A 21105-nucleotide genomic window follows, 5' to 3' on the forward strand; every position below is an offset into this window, starting at 1 on the left:
TAATATTTTTTATCTTGCTTTAAATTAGGTATTGTTTGAGTTAATAATGTGTTTAAGATTATAGCTAACTAGAAAAATATTTAGACCGGCTCGAATAGTGGGAAGATAGGCCGGTGGTACTACCTCCTAATCTCCATCTATTATAATTAGAGTATTGCTGCTGTGTTGGAAGTTGGAACCAACTCAACCAAGGTTAAAGCACCCCACTTACAATTTTACTTTTGGTGTTAGTTTTTTAATAAAATTACTTTCCTTCAGCCATATTGTTGATCCAAAGTCGAAATATCAAACTAAAATAGTTCTTTACTTTAAAAAAAAAAAATAGAAGATATCGATTCAAATATCTAAAATTCAAAACATAACAAATGCCTCAAACAATCGGACTTATACAAGGTTTTGAAGTTTAATAAAAGATAAATCTTCAAACATGAAACCGAAGAAACCTTGAAACTCCGGAAGTGGTCATTAAACCGTTGGCTTTCTGTCGCCCATGTGCTAGTGTCATCTTGTTTGCTCATCATTGGCTCACCCACTACAAACAAAATGATATTTAGTGGCATATATTTTTAATGAAATATATTTGATGTACTACTGTATCATGTTTTTAGTAGCATATTGTATGTGCCACCATAAATATTAATGGATTTAATGGCACTTAAAATTTTATGACACTAATATTCATAAGTATTAATGGCATAATGTTTTAATATGACATTAAAAGTTCTATTTTACTAAAAATTATTATATAATTTAATTATTTTACAAAAAAAAAAAACAATTTTACCCTTTTTTTTCTTTTACACTATACCCACTCTATTCTTAAAACCATTCCTATAATTCAAACAACCACGCCACTGCTCCTTCGCCACCATCGTCCCTGCTCATAGGCATCGTCATAGCCTGCTGCACCGCTATGCTCACATTCATCCACTGTCCACATCGCTTTCTTTTATCGTTGCTAGTCTACACTGAGTTGATTCTTCATATTCTTCTCGTAGATTCAAAATCTTCCAATATACACACATAACACTCGAATCTATGATCCATTGATCCGATAATTTCTGCAAACTTTAAATTCACCATCTCATGTAGTTACAATTTCAACATAATAGTTGTGAAAGGAAGTAGTTACGACCCCTAAGGATTTCAGTTCAATTATCACCGGAGGCAAACACAAGTACGTTCAAGTCCGAAGAAATTGTGCCCTAAATCCTCCCTAATGTCTGCATACGTTTTCTGCAATTGATTATTTGTCGAAGTCTGTACCCTAAATTTGAAGATCTGTTTCACATCTATTGTGATTCAGGTAATTCGTTTCTTTCACGTATTGATTTATTTATACATGTAGAATCATAGACGCAGATCAGGAAGTATATTAAATCGATGTTGTTCTGATCGTGATATATTGGGGATCATATATCATAATTGAATGTATATTGTTGGTCCTTTTCCATAAATTTACATTGTAGAACTAGAACTAGCTTTCATGATATGATTGGAAACAAACTTTGGTGGTCGGCTAGTCCTTTTCCATTTTGATAGGAATATTGCTATTTATGAAAGCAAGGTTGCAAAGTCTAGTTTGTAGTGTCATCTTTGGATATGTTAGGATTTTTTCTATTTCTTGCATTCATCCATATTTTTAATCATAAAGTTGTTTTGTGGAGTAATCTTTGTTTCTTCTACCCACCAGGTGCTCGACATAATGCCTGATTGGACTTTGTTTGACCTCAAAGTAGCTTTTTATGCCAAATTATGTTTCTATTTATTTATTTTTTCACTTATTCCATGGTTGTATACTTGTATTCCATTGTTCAATATGTTTGAGGTCCATTTGCAAATATATCTGGTCTCGAATAACATTTGTGTGGAGTGCTCAAGTGCCATAGAATTTATAAACACAAGTAGTTGGTGTTCACCAGTTTTTAAATGTTAACTATTGTTAACACATGACATATAAATTAGGGGAGAACTCTAATGCAATTTTTGTATTTAATAGTTATTTTTGTTATTTTATTTTTTATTTTTATAGGTGAAATTCAGATACATGATTCGTTGTGTCATTCAAGCTGTGAGGTAGATGATGTTCCTAAGATTTAGGTTGTTAATTGTTACCAAGAAACTTCCTATGATGCACACGTTTCTTTAAAAAAATTTATAAACTTTTTAACTTTATAAAGATCTAAACATGTAATTATTGAGAGATACTCTTCAAAATCTCGATTTTTTTTCCAGGTGTTATATGATATAAGTAAATCATAGGCTATTGAAAAGACATGTGAGTGCTCGGGTCTTCCATTTAATACATGTTTTGTCCTTTTCTTATTTTATATTTTCTAGTCAAAAGTATAGATCTTATATTCTAATTGTGGGTTTTCATATGGAATTGTAGTGAATGTCAAGACCCTTTTGATGCGCTGGAATGTGAGCCATTTGACATCTTTATAAGTGAGGTTTTGATAAGAAATCGAAATTTTAAGAACTAAATATGTCATGCATTGTTATCAAGAAATGGAGTGGAATCCAATTCCATTCTTTTGTTGTTTCTATTTGTTTAAAAATTTGTCAAATTAATTGGAATGAATATTATATTAAATGCCCAAAATACCCTTTATTGATTTTTTGTGCAGGATGTCTTTATTCTTTTGTAAAGGCAGCATGGCAGCACGTCATACCTTCACATTCAGTTCTTCAATCAGAACTGCACATGCAACGTCTCAAGGTTTGTATATAAAATTTATGCAACAAAGTTCCATCTTTTTCTTAACTTATGAAACAAACTTTCACTTTTTTCCTAATTTATTCAACAAAAAAGTTGTTTAATTTTCATAAATTATGCAACAAAATTACCGGTGAAATATTGTATGTTTTGATCTTAAAATGAACTCTGGTGTTATCTCTTTTAACAAAAAATCAGTTTGTTGCATAATTTAAGAAAAAAAATGAAAGTGTTGCGTAGATTTGTTTTTAATTATATATAGAAGTAATTAGCATAGTTGAAAAAACAAATCTAATAATCGTTGGGATTTTACAACATACTCCTCTAAAACATGTATATGATATGATAATTTTTTTGGATCATATCTTTCTTGATCTTAATCAGGTCATGGTGAGGGCTATCAGTTTGCAGTCGGGCATTGCCTTAGAAACTGCATTCATTATGTAAGACCTTCTCAAAGGATTATTCTATAGGAGTTACTTGATTGGTACACAACCATTTAACATTGACTCCTCAACAACTAAAAGAAAAAATGAAAAAAAAAAAACGCATAGTTTATAAATTAGTTAACTTTCATTTTTTTGTGATTAGGTTGTTATACTTTCAAAGCATAACAACCAACTTTCAAAGTTGTTGCTATTACTTTGAGAGTGGGATATATAGTTGTTATGTTTTTTGTTGTTGTTATTATGTTGGTTTTTATTTTAATTTTTGTTGTTGTTATTAAGCAGGATTTATTATGCAGACTTCCCTACGAGCCGTTCAAGCGATTTTTCAAGTATCCAATGATCTATAGATGATTTAAAAAAAATATTTAGTTGTATTTGACATTTACTTAGATATTTGATTGAAAAAGTTTGATAATATTGATGAAAAGCAATGAAGTTTTGATTATTTTCTATGTTCTATAATTTAATTAATTATTTTATTTTATTTTGTAGATACAAGTTATGTAGATATAAGAAGCTTAAATTATAGAATCTCATATTTATCAGTGCAAAATGTGCCATAAAATATTTTTTTGTATTGTAGCAAATAAAAAAGTGCCACTAAAATTTTAAAATATGTAACTAAAAGTAACATAAATTTTTGAATCATACGAGCTTTCAGTGGCACAAAATATGTGCCACAAAAACCTTTTCATTTATTGTAACAAATAAAAAAGTGTCACTAAAAGCTGAAAAAACTGCAGCGACAAAAGCAAGAAGTGTCACTAAAGGGTTTTAGTGGGAGCGTTTCTAGTGACACTTATTAAATGTGTTGCTGATTATCTAAAAACCTTTAGTGACACATTTTTAGGGTTTTAGTGGCATTTTTTGTGTGCCACTAAATGACATAATTTTTGTAGTGACCCTTGCAGGGGCGGAACACGAATATAAACATTAGGGGGCCGGTTCCGAACATAAATATTAAGGGGGCCATACCTAGCCGTACCCAAATTTAATTGTATTGTCATTAAAAGTATGTATTTATAAAGTAAATGAACAAAATTTTCTGTAGTTGTCTACTTTTTCTTAACAAAAATAAATAGAGTACAAATAATACATAATACAATTAGATTCAAACAATGCAAACCCAATCTTAATGAAATAAACTAGCTGAATATGTAAAAATGACTAAACTGAATATATTTGGTGGTTTTTGGCTTTTTATTAAAAAAAAAGTTTAGTACATTTTTTAAACTATTCCAAAAATACTGAGACTTTCATATTAACATTTTGTATACGATTTTATCCCCTTTATTGTAAAATCTTGACTCTACCTCTAATCCTCAACACTGTCATCATCACCTACTAGTAACTACCACCAACATCATCAGTCGCCACAACCATCATCATCATTACCACCACCATCTAATAGAAATGGAAAATCATGTTTTCTACACGAATCCTAACCCATAACTATCAAAATCAACATACAAATTTATAAAACTCTTACCTCACCACCATCATTGATAGTAAGAGAATGAGTTTGAAGTGGTTTAGCAATGGTGTGAAAAGGAGGGAGATATCTCTAGTTGGATTGACGGTGTATGACAACTGTTGTGCAATGCGGTGAAGGGTAGAGAAAGTAGATGTGATTTATTATTTGGAACGAAAACAATAAAGGTAGCAGCAATGGAGTTGCAAGTGCTAGTGTTCAAACTATATATATATATATATATATATATATATATATATATATATATATATATATATATATATATATATATATTACTACTTTATAATATATATACATAATAGAATGTCAAAAGTTTTTAAGACCAAATCTTAAAAACAAGGAAGTAGGATATGAACCTTAGATTTAAATGGATGGTATGGATTGTTATATAACTTGTGTTCCATGTCAATAGATTTAAGTGAATAAAAAACAAACATTCATACTATATAAGTACTAAGAATTGATAGGTGTATGCTAATTTTAAATCAATACATCAGGAGAATCTTTTTCTTTCTCTCTCTCAACATAACAAATGGTTCCATTCTCTCTCTCTCTCTCTCTCTCTCTCCATACAAACCCCAACCCTAAAAATCTCTAACCCTAAGAGCAACTCTAGCTAACCCAACACCGCCAAATCCTACTGCCGATGTAGCATATCTCAGACTATCGTGATTGGATACGTCGTAGCACATCCCCTACTGCTGAAACCTTTCCAATGCCATTCCAACATCGTGTACCACCGTTGTTAACATTAGCAGCCAACACTCCTCTGTTATTTACCTCTGCTGGAAAACATAGCCAGTGACATTCACCGACGCTTTTGGCACACCTTCGCTGTCAAAAACGATGTTTGTCTACAGTTTCTGCTAAAAGTTGATGTTGTTCCTCATTCTCAACAAAAATCTTCTCTGACATATTATCAATACACGCTTTATTTCATTAAGATTGTGTTTGCATTGTTTGAATCTAATTGTATTATGTATTATTTGTACTCTATTTATTTTTGACATAAACATTTTGAATTTTTTAAAGTACTATAAATTTCATGGCAGAACAACGATATTACTACCTTAACATTATTGATGTATTCTCTTTAAATAACCAATTATCAATTAAAATGTTGTGAAGTCGTTATATTTTAAATATTCAACTAGTAAAGAGGCCGCGGACGCTGCTTGTGGGGTATTACGGGAAAAATTGGCAAACTTTAAAAGATATGTGTTGAAATTGTAAATCACCACAAATATGGGAGAAAGTCGACAGCCCCTAAAATTAGATAAAGTATACAACCAAAAGAATGGACATTGTTGGAGAAAATTCAAAAATATTGTGACAATAATGTTAAAGTTGCCAAAGTTGGGAAAATATGGTGACAAAATTTAAAAGGAGTTTTTTTTATGTCAAAATGTAAAAGTTTTTAGTACAAGGATGAAAAGTGTCAACTTCATAAAATATTTGTGGCAAAAACATCAAAAATATAAAACTTTTTACTATAAGGACTAAAAGTGTCAAATTCACTAAGGATTTATGTCAAAAACCAAAAGATAGAAAAATTCAATCAAAACACAAAAATATAAAAGTTTTAAATTTAAGGACGAAAAATATTAAATGCACCAAAGATTTATAATAAAAACCTAAAGCCCAAAAATATACTATTTCTAATTTTCATTTATGTAATAATAATAATAATAATAATAATAATAATAATAATAATAATAATAATAATAATAACCAGCTAATAGTTATAAATCAAAAATATGGTTTTTCCTTATGACTAAAAACGACAAATAAAAAAAATCCTAGAAAACAATTAATAATGCCTAGAACTAAACTTATTAACACAAAGTCCATCAATAACTATCAACATATAAAATTATATAAGAATTGTCACACCAATAATACTTAAAACAATCGATTATTATTACATATAAATTATAAAGATATATCATCTTAGAATTTACTTAGAGTTTACTCAACGATGCATCAACAATAACAGTGTTTATATATTTTAATATTACTTTATCTTTTATGGGGAAGAATGCAGGCTACCTATCTCCTGTCACATAAAAAGTTAAAAACCACCACACTCCACGTTCCTAAGTTCTAGCTATAAACAATGGAAAAGTAGCTCAAAAAACAAAGCAAGGGACACTGGAGAGACATACGATAACTAATACACGAGAGAGCAAACCACGTAACCGATCGGCGAACGATGTGAGGTAGAGCCGCTGATGAACCCACAACCAGCTAAGAAACCGGCGACCAACATATGTCTAGTGAGTGGCGGACATACGGAGGCGAAGAGCGATGACAACGGCTGAAGTATACATCGAGAGGTCAAATTGGGGGAAAGGGTGAGAGAGGCATCCAATATATCATTCTCAAAACGGTTCTGAAATGTTGTAAAAGATTTTGAACATGTTGTATTGAGATCAGGGATTTTTAGATTTTTAAGGGCTTTTGGAGTTTTTAAATAACAAACCGATGGTTTTATTTTGATTTTTCAAATAATTTAGAAACCCTTTTATAATGGGTGTAGTTCAAAAGATATAATTTACATTTGGGATAATCATCCGTGTTTTTATGCACAACATTGATAGTTTACAGGTTTGTATTTAACTTGACATAACTTTAAAACTTGAATTATGTGAGAAAGCAACCAACCATATTAAGATTTTAATGTTAATGTTATGAAAAACCGGGGGGGGGGGGGGGGGGGGGGGCATGGCCTCCCCTGTCCCCTTAGAGGATCCGTCACTGCACCCTTATCCATCATTAGGCTGTCAAACAACAGTCACACTACTTCAACGAGAACTCAGCTTCTCGGCCATCTCTTCTAACTCTCGCTTTGTCACACCCCCAAACATGAATGGGGAAACATTCGGGGGTGGATGACTTCATGTAGTATCATAACAGTTGAGTATTTGTAAAGAAAATAAACACAATTATCATAAATATAATTTAAAAGTTACATTGTTGAATGTTATACATGTTTCAAAATAAAGTAGCTTTATATATATATATATATATATATATATATATATATATATATATATATATATATATATATCACTAAGACGTTTAATAGCCCCGTAAACAAAGATGTATTAATACTCCATGTGAGTTTTTATAACTGTGTTATTGACCCAGACTGTCTGCAACAACGTTCTTCAAGCGTTGGAATGATATGATGTTTGTCACCCCAGACCTGCCGGTCTAACTGTAGCTAACAATTTAGGTGCGAGATTACCAATCCCGTATAGATTTATACACAAAAATCACACTCTCCCTGCAAGAGATTATGACTTATAAAACAGGACTTAATCTGCGAACTGAAAGGTTCGATGAAGTCAGATATCTCACAAAATTTAGTATCAATAGGTTTACGTATGAAAAATCAATTTTTCTTGTGAATATAAGTATTTCATCTTTTGTTTATAATATGTAAAACTATCATGAATATCTCGTAAATTATACCTATTATAGTTTTTCAAAAAGTGTGTTTCATTTAAATGATAAACCTTAGTGTATTACCAACTTTGCATGTAAAGTAGTCTATAACGTTAGTAGTAACGTTATTTTACGTATTTAACATGTATACATAAGATTAGGTTTAAACTCGTGGAAATCCACGGGTGATAAATTGAAATAGAATTATAGTTTTTAATTTGTAAATTGAAATCAAAAACATACTGTTGTAAGCTGAAGTAATAGAATTTGTAGTGGTTGAAGTTTGATGGATCGATATAGTTGACAAATTAATGTTATTTCTATTATCTAAATAAAAACGATTTAATTTTCTATTCTTTTTAGAATTAAACAACTTCATGATATCTCTGCAATTTGAAAAATAACAACAATTAATTTATAAAATAAGATGATATGCAATAAAAAGTATGATATTTAAGTGCAATTTGTTTTATATAATTCCATAATTCCGTCAATTCTTGTAATATGATTGCGTTTAAATAATTTTTATTTTTTTATACCTTAATATAAAAATTATATTTATTGAATATTCATATGCCATTGATAAAAGAAAAAAATGAAAAAAAAATACTATTTATATTAAAAAGAATTAATATTTATATGATGTAAACACAACACCATAAATATATGTTTTTTATTATTAAATTAGAAATTATTAAGTTTTATTTTAAAGTTATTAGAGTACATGATAAGGATTGAACATGAAATAAATATTAGTTTTGTTCTACTGTATCTACAATTTAATCTAATGAAATTCAAAATATCAAGATGAATAATAAAATTTATACAACACTTCTAATAAAATAATAAAAGTTATCTTGCTTTTAACTTTTGCATATACTTCTTGTGTTGGGTAATGAATTTGATTCGATGCATTAATTTTCGATTATTATTAGTATTTAAATACAAAAAAACTATATTCTATAAAATAAATGTGTGACCAAATGTTTTATTATAACTTTATTTTCCAAGGCAAGATCAGCTTGGAGTTTTTGGAGACGTGTATTAACTGATGTTTGAAAGTCGGTGTTGTCAGACTTGATGCTTTGGTGTGACAACCCGAAATTTCCATTATGTACAAACAATATCAATTCATTAGAAGTTATAATAGTCACAGTAAATTTTTAGACTTTTCGTATAAGTTTGAGTAATTCAGGGTTTACACGTCAGGATATATTAGGAGAGTGGATGAACTAGGGCTTTGTACAACTATGTTATTCTAACACTCTATTATATTAGAGATCATTTCGGGAATAAAAATATTTTCCGCCAAAAATATCTCAGGACTATAAATAGAATTCTGAACCAATTTCATTCATTATTCACTTTTACAACTAGAGAAAAGCCATTGTCTCTCTCACGGATCTTCAGGTTTTCATCCCAAATCATGATTACCTCTCTCTAGTAGTGTTATATAGCTTATAATGTGTTAATAACATAGATTACATAGCTAAATAACTAGATTTAGGAGCTTACTCCCCAAGGTGTTGTTGGACGGTAAACTCCGGAAATGATGCCTAGCCTTTCCCCCATGATATGTTACTACCTTAGGCTTGTATATAGGTGTAATTGGGACAAGAAAACAACAAAGAAACACAAAAGTTTAGGTGTTCACGGCCCAAGAAGATCTTGGACCGTGAACTCCAAAAACAAGGACCAAAGTGTGCTTTTAATGCATCAAAAGCCTTGGACTTTCACATAGAATTACTTCCACTTAAATTAAGGACTAAAACACATCAAAAACCCATCTTTTTGAGAGATTACGGCCCTAAGATTGTGCTTGGGCCGTGAACATAAAACTAGGGCACCAAAGTGTGCCTAAGGCCTTCATTTGCTTTAGGTAAATGTCTAGAACCTATCCTACATGTGCATGAGACTTGAAAGCATCAAAAACACCCCTTCCATATGATTTTACGGTAGTAAACTCAAAGGGAATTGGCCATTGGGCCGTAAACTCCTCAAAGGAGTGTATCTATGCCCTAAACCCTTCCAATAATTAATCCACCAAGTTGGAATACTTCTAGGGATCATTTAGAACTTCAAAACACAAAATGTCACCAAGCTTAGGAGCTCACGTCCGTAAACTTAAGAGTTTACAATAGTAAACTCATTGTGTGATGGTTATGAGAGAGTAAACTCATGTATAGGGTCCTTTGGAACCCTAAACCCAATTGCCTTGTCCCACAACAACTTAGATGCAATCCTTAGGGCTTATAACACTTATATAAAGTGTTTATCATGTTCTAGGATGTCTTAACATTTACAATTAGTAATTTAAGACTAATTGGGTGCATATATGTGTGATTATATGTTCATTAGGGTCATAGTGTGTGTACAAGTCCTCACTTGACACCTAACAATCCTACACCGTTCAGTTCATCCAAACCACCATCTACAAGTGAGTTCATACCCCTAAATCAATGTTTTAAATGATTTTAAATGCTTTAATGGGGGGAATACAAGTAGAAAACAATATGTTATTAAATCATTTATATGTATTTTATAACTGTGTTTTCATTCAACAGATTTCAAATACTACAAAATGTGATGCATGAAATGGTTTTCTATCTCAAAAATACTTCGTTATCAAATATATTACTTTTGAAATGTTTATTAAAATGACATCAAGTCATTGTTAATCATTGTTCAAAACTCTTAGATGTCTTACAAAACCATTTTTACCTTCTTGAACAAAACTATACTTATACACTTATGTTTCTTATATATATATATATATATATATATGTGTGTGTGTGTGTGTGTGTTTTGAGCTTATAGTTTTCATCCTTCATTCAGTTTTCCACACTCTTGTGTAGCAAAGGTGTGTAAACCTACTTGAACAACCAATTACCTTTCAGTTAATTATCATAGGGATAGATAGATGATACAAAACATTATTCCTATTACAAGGAATCACACACGAGTCAGTTCATTCATGAATCTATACCAGTACATTACCTGATACATGAGTACATTTACATATGATTACATGATACATGAGTACGTTTACATATGCTTACATGATACATGAATACGCTTACATGAATACATTACATGAGTACCTTTACGTAGATACCTTTACCTGTGTATATTTACATGAATACTTGTATCTCAAATTGTGAGGATGATTTATTAGTACCTTCTGTGTAAAATTTCTTGCCTATCCCTAGTACCTCGGGATATCTAGACAGGACTAACCATTCCGGAACCCAGCTGTTGGCACCAGTGGGTGATGAACATCTACGGATGCCTACTGTTATTACTTATACTAGGAGTACCTTTACGGGACTAACCCTTCCTCCACCCTGCTGCTGCTACAGAGGACAATTGGAAAATCTTCGGATGTTCATTAGGTTATACATTTCGCTTTACGCGATGGCGTGTTAGACCTAGTACCTCGGGATAACACTTACATTAGTAATTTTTACTATTTACTTTATTTTGTGATAGGATATACATTTCGCTTACCGCGAGGTCGTGTTAGCCTTAGTACCTCGAGATAACACTTACATTAGTATATTTTCCTATTTACTTTATTTTGTGATATATTCACATAAACGAAGAGTTAGACTAAGTACTCTTAGTACTAGTCAATGGAAAGGAAAAACTATCATTTTACTTACAAAACATTTGGGTCTTGGCAGAAGACTACATCTCATACTAATAGAAAATTAGGGATTTTCTAGGGTTTTTTATACTTATATCAAAATCTTCATTTAAAGATTTACATGGCATTCATAACAGCTTTTCAAAACAAGGCAATGACACTTAAATACTTATGAATTCACCAGCTTTAAGCTGATACTCGCTTTCAAAATAACTTGTATTCTCAGGTCATCAGTAGACAGATATGGTGGCCACGTTTTGAGAAGACGGAGCACAGACAAGTCTCGTCTTTTATTTTGATTGTATATTTTTGGTCTTATTACCATGAAAGAACACACATGTATTAAAACTTTAATTATAATGCAATGGATGATGTTGTTGCTTGTTTACTATTTTACACTGTTGTGATACTGTACATGACGTCCTCCACCCAGGAACGTTTCCGCTGTTCTTGGTTTTGGGGTGTGACAGATTGGTATCAGATCATTGTTTATGGTGAATATAGTATATCAACCCATAAAAGATATACTAACTATAAATACATAGGGATTAAAACACTCTGTCTAAGAGTTATACTTCTAAATAATAAAATATTTAAGTAAGTATACGTGTCTGCATTCATACTAAAACCAGTGTCACAATGACAAGAACAAAAGTATTACGATTGTTGAATATCACAAGTAAGCCTGGGGATATATGGTCAGTCTTAGGAATGGCATAGCCTGATCAACTATGTTGGTCCAAAGAGTGATTAGCATATGCCCAAGAATGGTTGTGATGTGGCAACAAGTCTAAAAACTTACCAACACCACCATAAAGAAATACCATAGGGGTATTTGGTCTTACTGTAATTATCTTAGTCAGTTCGTCTATTTAGTTAGAGGCAATGTTGGTTGGCTAGAGGCAGAACCAGAAGATGATCACCAAATCCGTACTTCCCAAACCAAGGCAATGCTGGTTGGCTAGAGGCAGAACCAGAAGATGATCACCAAATCCCTTTGGATGATCACCATGCTAAGGGTTTTTTCCAATAGTTCTGACTCGGAGCCTGAAGTCAACAACCTACCTCCAGCTGCTCAAAACCCAAACCTAAATCCCCGTCCCGCATTTCAAGGACCCACACCTTTGTGGGCCACGAACTTGAATACATGGAGCTAGGAACAAGGTCAACCCATTCCCTACAATGGGGACCGAAGTTTCTACAACCTCACTAAAGGAGGTTCTGCTGACAGAGTCCTACCAATCATGGTGCGTAGGATTTCTCGGAACACGATAATGGCTCAAGCAACTATCAATCAAGTCTTGGAGGTTGACGCCAACTCTGGTGTTAACACTGTCCACATTCGCCAACTGGAGTCTGCTCATGAAAGGACTCTGGTCCGCAATGAAAATTTACAGAGGGAACTTGCTGAAACTCAAGCTGAAGTTAGAGAACTTCAAGCTCAGCAAGTGAGGGCTGACAGGCGTATAAGGGACATAGAACGTCTACTGTCGGGATCAAAAACTCATGCTAGCAGTTCTCGTCGCCGATAAAATCTCGACGACTCATCTTTTGGATATAACCTAGTTTATGTAAAACTTTGGTCTAATTTCCTATCTTTATAAATCTTAGACCTGTTAGGTCTTGATCTAGCCTTAGTTCTGTCAAAAATTTTCCTATCTTGGTTGATGTAAGGCCTACCGGTAGGCTATTTTTCCCGAACTTGTTACATCTGTAATTCCAGTATTATTGATAGATATCTAATCATATGGAAATTATTATCCAAATGCTATCATCTTCATTTAGTCATACTATTCATTCTGTTGTTGGACTATGGGAAGTTAGTCCATGAGACACTTTCATTATTCATTTATTCTTATCCATGTCATCATCCTTTAAACGTATAGTTAAAGATGCCACCACGCAGAAATCCCAGGCATAACCCAAACAACAAAGCACCAATACCACCACCTCCACTACCACCTGAACCTCTTCAACCACCTACTCCTTTCGATGCCAATATGTTCCAGGCAGCTTTCACAGTAGCAGTTGCAGCGGCTGTGTCAGCAATCAACGCTCCTGTCCCTAGTGGATCAGGATCAGGTGCACCTCCCTCGAACCACAGCGAAAGCCATGGATACTCTCGGGAATGCACCTATAAGGACTTCACGAACGCCAAGCCCCACAGCTTCAATGGTACGGGTGGGGTGATGGTGTTAAGGCAATGGATTGAAAAGATGGAATCTGTCTTTGAAAGCTGCACTTGCCAAGAAGGCAACAAGGTCAAGTTCGTAGCTTGTACCTTCTCTGACAGAGCATTAACATGGTGGAACGGCCATGTTAAGTATCTGACTTTGGTGGTGGCGTATTCCATAGGTTAGGAAAGATTGAAAGACATGCTGATGAAAGAGTACTATCCTCGAGGTGAAGTACAAAAACTCGAGCAAGAATTCTGGGGTCTACAAATGGTTGGATCCGACATCACAACCTATACAAATAGGTTATGTGATCTGGCAAACCTATGCCCTGATATGGTTGCTCTCAAGAGCAAGAAGATAGAGAGATATATCTGGGGACTGTTGCCCCAGATCCAGTCAAGTGTGTTAGCTTCCAGGCCTATCACTTTTGATAGTGCCAAGGAACTTGCACAATCTCTCATAGATCACAGGAAACCTCAGAACCCAGCAATCCCTACACCAGTACCACAAAAGGTCAACAACAACAAGAAATGGTGGTCTAAGAGGAAAAGAGGGGCTTCGCAAGAATCCTCCAAGAAACAACAACTTGTGGCAATCAATGCTGCCACAGTTACTCCCGTTGTCCCTGCGAACCCCTTACCAGCAAAAACTTATGTTGGGACTCTACCGAAGTGCAACAGATGCAGCTTCCACCACCACGAACCTTGCAAGGAGATGTTGTGCTCTAACTGCAATAGGAAGGGGCATACAGCCCGTTACTACAAGACTCCAACAGCTCAGGCCGCCCAGGTTCCTAACGTTGGTATGGGCCAAGCTTGCTACGGTTGTGGAGAAGTGGGCCACTACAAGAGGAACTGCCCTAAAGCGGGGATGGCTGGAGGGGTAGGAAGAGGTATGGCCTTGGGCCACGAGGAAGCAGTAGCTGATCCTACGATAGTTACTGGTACGTTCCTCCTCGATAACTCATATGCTTGCATACTTTTCGACAGTGGAGCAGAGAGGAGTTTCGTAAGTCACAAATTTGCACACCTGCTTAAACAAAAACCATGCGCATTAGATAATTCATTTACGGTATAAATGGCTAACGGGAAAACAGAGAGCACAAACTGCATATACGTAGGTTGTACTTTAACTTTAGATAGCCATACTTTCAAGATAGATCTCATGCCAGTCCCAATTAAATGTTTCGACATTATCATGGGCATGGATTGGTTGAGTCTTCTTCGCGCCGACATCATGTGATTTGAAAAAGCAGTTCATCTTAACCTCCCTAACAGTGAAACATTAGTTATCTACGACGACAAACCTAGTACGAGCCTTCGCCTCATTTCGTGCATTCAAGCCCAGAAGTGCTTGCGAAAGGAATACCATGCATTCCTCGCACACATCGTCGAGACATGTCAAGAAACAAAAGACATTCAAAACATCCCAGACGTACGCGACTTTCCCGACATCTTCCCAGAAGAACTCCCCAGTTTACCACCACAACGCCAAGCCGAGTTCAGAATCGACTTAGTGCCAGGAGCTACCCCCATAGCCAAATCTCCTTATCGTCTGGCACCGCCCGAAATGCAGGAACTTTCCAGTCAACTTAATGAACTTATCAAGAAGGGATTCATTTGACCAAGCTTCTCACCATGGGGAGCACCGGTCTTGTTCGTCAAGAAGAAGGATGGATCGTTTCGCATGTGCATCGACTATAGAGAACTAAACAAGCTTACCATTAAAAATCATTATTCATTGCCCTACATTGATGATATATTTGATCAACTTCAAGGAGCCAACTACTTCTCGAAGATAGATCTACGATCCGGATATCACCAACTACGAGTGTTAGAGGAGGATGTTCCCAAGACAGCCTTCCGAACTCGTTATGGACACTACGAGTTTGTAGTGATGCCGTTCGGATTAACTAACACACTCGCGGTATTCATGGATCTGATGAATAGAGTAATTCGTCCTTACTTGGATCAGTTCGTCATCGTCTTCATTGATGGCATACTCATCTACTCTCGAAGTAAGGAGGAGCATAGTCAACATCTTCGTAGAGTCTTAGAAACATTGCGGTTGGAGAAGCTTTATGCGAAGTTCTCCAAGTGCGAATTTTCGATCCGACAAGTCGAATTTTTGGGCCATGTTGTTAGCGAAGAGGGTATACACGTGGACCCTTCCAAAATCAAAGCCATCGAGAACTAGTCAGCACCGAAGACACCTACAGAAATTCATCAATTTCTAGGTCTGGCTGGCTACTATCGCAGGTTCATTCAGAACTTCTCCCGCATAGCGAAACCTCTTACAAGACTGACCCAGAAGGGCGTAGCCTTTGACTGGGAAGAGAAACAAGAAAGAGCGTTCCAAACGCTCAAGCGAGCCTTGTGCACCGCACTGATACTGTCCCTCCCCCGAAGGGATAGAAGACTTCATTGTCTATTGTGATGCATCAATTCAAGGACTCGGATGTGTTCTGATGCAACGAGGTAAAGTCATAGCCTACGCCTCGAGACAGTTGAAGACGCATGAGGTTAACTACACCACCCACGATCTTGAGCTAGGAGCAGTTGTGTTCGCTCTGAAGATCTGGAGACACTACCTGTATGGTACAAAAAGCACGATCTTTACAGACCACAAGAGTATACAACACATTTTCAACCAAAAGGAGCTCAACATGAGACAACGACGGTGGGTCGAGCTACTCAGTGATTACGAGTGCGATATTCGTTATCATCCGGGTAAAGCCAATGTAGTAGCCGACGCCCTAAGTCGAAAAGAATATGCTGGTTGTAGAGTCAAATCTTTGACTCTAACTATCCATTCAGACTTGTCCACGCAAATTAAGGAGGCTCATCTCGACGCTTTGAAACCTAAAAACGTGGCTGGTGAATCCCTTAGAGGGATGGATAAGAACTTGAAAGTCAAGGGTAGCAGAGACTTATACCTCATGGATCGGATCTAGACACCGAAACACGGTGGCTTCAGAGACTTGGTCATGACCGAAGCTCACAACACTCGTTATTCCATCCACCCATGTTCAGATAAGATGTATTTGGATCTTAAAAAGTTATATTGGTGGCCTAACATGAAAGCAGATATTGCTACCTTCGTGAGTAAATGCCTTACTTGCGCAAAGTTAAGGTCGAATACCAGAAACCCCCCGGTCTTTTACAGCAACCGGATATACCAGAATGGAAGTGGGAGCCGATCACTATGGACTTCATAACCAAGTTGCCCAAGACGACGGGTGGACTTGATTCCATATGGGTCATTGTCGATAGACTGACCAAGTCTGCACACTTCCTGTCGATCAAAGAAACAGACAAGATGGAGAAACATACAAGAACTTACATTAGGGAAATTGTAAGGTTGCACGGTATTCCCTTATCTATTATCTCGGACAGAGATAGTAGATTCAATTCAAGGTTCTGGAAGTCATTACAAAGTTCCCTAGGAACTAGGCTGGACATGAGTACAACCTACCATCCACAAACCGACGGGCAAAGTGAGAGAACTATCCAGACCTTAGAAGATATGGTGCGTGCCTGTGTGATTGACTTTGGAAAAGTTTGGGATACCCGTTACCCCTCGTCGAATTTTCCTACAACAACAGTTATCACACGAGCATAAAGGCAGCTCCATTCGAGGCCCTCTATGGCCGACAGTGCAGATCCCCTCTGTGCTGGGCTAAGGTGGGTGATACCCAGTTAGCTAAGGGATGAGTTCCCGAAAGCACTCTCACGGGTCCGGAGATCATTCGGGAAATGACAGAGAAGATCATTCAAATTCTTGAACGATTGAAAGCCTCTAGAGACCGACAGAAAAGCTACGCTGACAACCGAAGGAAACCGTTGGAATTCCAGGTGGGCGACCGAGTTCTACTGAAGGTCTCACCCTGAAAGGGCTTGAAACGCTTTAAAAAGCATGGGAAGCTCAATCCAAGATACATAGCGCCTTTCGAAATTCTCACAAGAATCGTCCCTGTAGCTTACAAACTCAATCTACCGCACGAACTCAGTAACGTACATCCTACCTTTCCACGTCTGGAACTTGGAAAAGTGTCTATCCGACGAGACTCTTGTTATTCCACTCGACGAGATCGAGATCAACAAGAGACTCAACTTTGAGGAGGAACCCGTAGAGATCATGGACCGAGAGGTCAAGCAAATAAAGCAGAGTCGTATCCCGATAGTGAAGGTTCGCTGGAACGCAAAGCGAGGGCCTGAATTCACTTGGGAACGAGAGGATCAGATGAAACTGAAATACCCTCATCTTTTCTCTTAGTTATGTGTAATTTCTTATTTGCTTAAATTCTAATTTCGGGATGAAATTTCTTCTAACGGGGGGGGGGGGGGGGGATGTGACAACATCAAATTTCCATTATGTACAAACAATATCAATTCATTAGAAGTTATAACAGTCACAGTAAATTATTAGACTTTTCGTATAAGTTTGAGTAATTCAAGGTTTACACGTCAGGATATATTAGGAGAGTGGATACACTAGGGCTTTGTACAACTATGTTATTCCAACACTCTATTATATTAGAGATCATTTCGGGAATAAAAATATTTTCCGCCAAAAATATCTCAGGACTATAAATAGAATTCTGAACCAATTTCATTCATTATTCACTTTTACAACTAGAGAAAAGCCATTGTCTCTCTCACGGATCTTCAGGTTTTCATCCCAAATCATGAGTACCTCTCTCTAGTAGTGTTATATAGCTTATAATGTGTTAATAACATAGATTACATAGCTAAATAACTAGATTTAGGAGTTTACTATCCAAGGTGTTCTTGGACGGTAAACTCCTAAAATGATGCCTAGCCTTTCCCCCATGATATGTTACTACCTTAGGCTTGTATATAGGTGTAATTGGGACAAGAAAACAACAAAGAAACACAAAAGTTTAGGTGTTCACGGCCCAAGAAGATCTTGGACCGTGAACTCCAAAAACATGGACCAAAGTGTGCTTTTAATGCATCAAAAGCCTTTGACTTTCACATAGAATTACTTCCACTTAAATTAAGGACTAAAACACATCAAAAAACCCTCTTTTTGAGAGATTACGGCCCTAAGATTGTGCTTGGGTTGTGAACATAAAACTAGGGCACCAAAGTGTGCCTTCATTTGCTTTAGGTAAATGTCTAGAACCTATCCTACATGTGCATGAGACTTGAAAGCATAAAAAACACCCCTTCCATATGAGTTTACGGCAGTAAACTCAAAGGGAATTGCCCTTTGGTCCATAAACTCCTCAAAGGAGTGTATCTATGCCCTAAACCCTTGCAAGAATTAATCCACCAAGTTGGAATACTTCTAGGGATCATTTAGAACTTCAAAACACAAAATGTCACCAAGATTAGGAGTTCACGGCCGTAAAATCAAGAGTTTACAACTGTAAACTCCTTGTGTGATGGTTATGAGAGAGTAAACTCATGTATAGGGTCCTTTGGAACCCTAAACCCAATTGCCTTGTCCCACAACAACTTGTATGCAATCCTTAGGGATTATAACACCAATATAAAGTGTTTATCATGTTCTAGGATGTCTTAACATTTTCAATTAGTAATTTAAGACTAATTGGGTGCATATATGTGTGATTATATGTTCATTAGGGTCATAGTGTGTGTACAAGTCCTCACTTGACACCTAACAATCCTACACCGTTCAGTTCATCCAAACCACCATCTACAGGTGAGTTCATACCCCTAAATCAATGTTTTAAATGATTTTAAATGCTTTAATGGGGGGAATACAAGTAGAAAACAATATGTTATTAAATCATTTATATGTATTTTATAACTGTGTTTTCATTCAACAGATTTCACATACTACAAAATGTGATGCATGAAATGGTTTTCTATCTCAAAAATACTTCGTTATCAAATGTATTACTTTTGAAATGTTTATTAAAATGTCATCAAGTCATTGTTAATCATTGTTCAAAACTCTTAGATGTCTTACAAAACCAGTTTTACCTTCTTGAACAAAACTATACTTATACACTTATGTTTCTTATATATATGTTTTGAGCTTATAGTTTTCATCCTTCATTCAGTTTTCCACACTCTTGTGTAGCAAGGGTGTGTAAACCTACTTGAACAACCAATTACCTTTCAGTTAATTATCGTAGGGATAGTTAGATGATACAAAACATTATTCCTATTACAAGGAATCACACAAGAGTCAGTTCATTCATGAGTCTATACCAGTACATTACCTGATACATGAGTACATTTACATATGATTACATGATACATGAGTACGTTTACATATGCTTACATGATACATGAATATGCTTACATGAATACATTACATGAGTACCTTTATGTAGATACATTTACCTGTGTATATTTCCATGAATAATTGTATCTCGAATTGCGAGGATGATGTATTAGTACCTTCTGTGTAAATTTTCCTGCCTATCCCTAGTACCTCGGGATATCTAGACGGGTCTAACCATTCCGGAACCCAGCTGTTAGCACCAGTGGGTGATGAACATCTACGGATGCCTAAGGTTATTACTTTTACTAGGAGTACCTTTATGGGACTAACCCTTCCTCCACCCTGCTGCTGCTATAGAGGACAATTGGAAAATCTTCGGATGTTCATTAGGTTATACATTTCGCTTTACGCGATGGCGTGTTAGCCCTAGTACCTCGGGATAACACTTACATTAGTACTTTTTCCTATTTACTTTATTTTGTGATAGGATATACATTTCGCTTACCGCGAGGTCGTGTTAGCCCTAGTACCTTGGGATAACACTTACATTAGTATATTTTCCTATTTACTTTATTTTGTGATATATTCACATAAACGAAGAGTTAGACTAAGTACTCTTAGTACTAGTCAATGGAAAGGAAAAACTATCATTTTACTTACAAAACATTTGGGTTTTGGCAGAAGACTACATCTCATACTAATAGGGAATAAGGGATTTTCTAGGGTTTTTCATACTTATATCAAAATCTTCATTTAAAGATTTATATGGCATTCATAACAGCTTTTCAAAACAGGACAATGAAACTTAAATACTTATGAATTCACCAGCTTTAAGCTCATACTTGCTTTCAAAATAACTTGTATTCTCAGGTCATCAGTAGACAGGTACGGTGGCCAGGTTTTGAGAAGACGGAGCACAGACAAGTCTCGTCTTTTATTTTGATTGTATA

At 35.4% G+C, this 21105-nt stretch overlaps 1 long non-coding RNA gene across 10 annotated transcripts; it reads left to right on the forward strand.

Annotated features, from left to right (window-relative positions):
* The first annotated feature begins 840 nt into the window (after positions 1-840).
* Positions 841-3613, forward strand: LOC145047678 (uncharacterized). Of its 10 annotated transcripts, none has more exons than XR_013682342.1 (7): positions 841-1306; positions 2033-2100; positions 2236-2278; positions 2393-2448; positions 2631-2722; positions 3104-3162; positions 3451-3613. It is a non-coding gene; the product is annotated as an uncharacterized LOC145047678 (long non-coding RNA). The 10 variants fall into 10 exon arrangements; XR_013682347.1 differs by having other exon boundaries at positions 2033-2076; positions 2393-2453; XR_013682340.1 differs by having other exon boundaries at positions 2033-2076.
* Positions 3614-21105: the final 17492 nt, after the last annotated feature.

This window comes from Lactuca saligna, chromosome 1, assembly GCF_052625555.1.
Source record: "Lactuca saligna cultivar CGN05327 chromosome 1, ASM5262555v1, whole genome shotgun sequence".
NCBI lineage: Eukaryota > Viridiplantae > Streptophyta > Magnoliopsida > Asterales > Asteraceae > Lactuca > Lactuca saligna.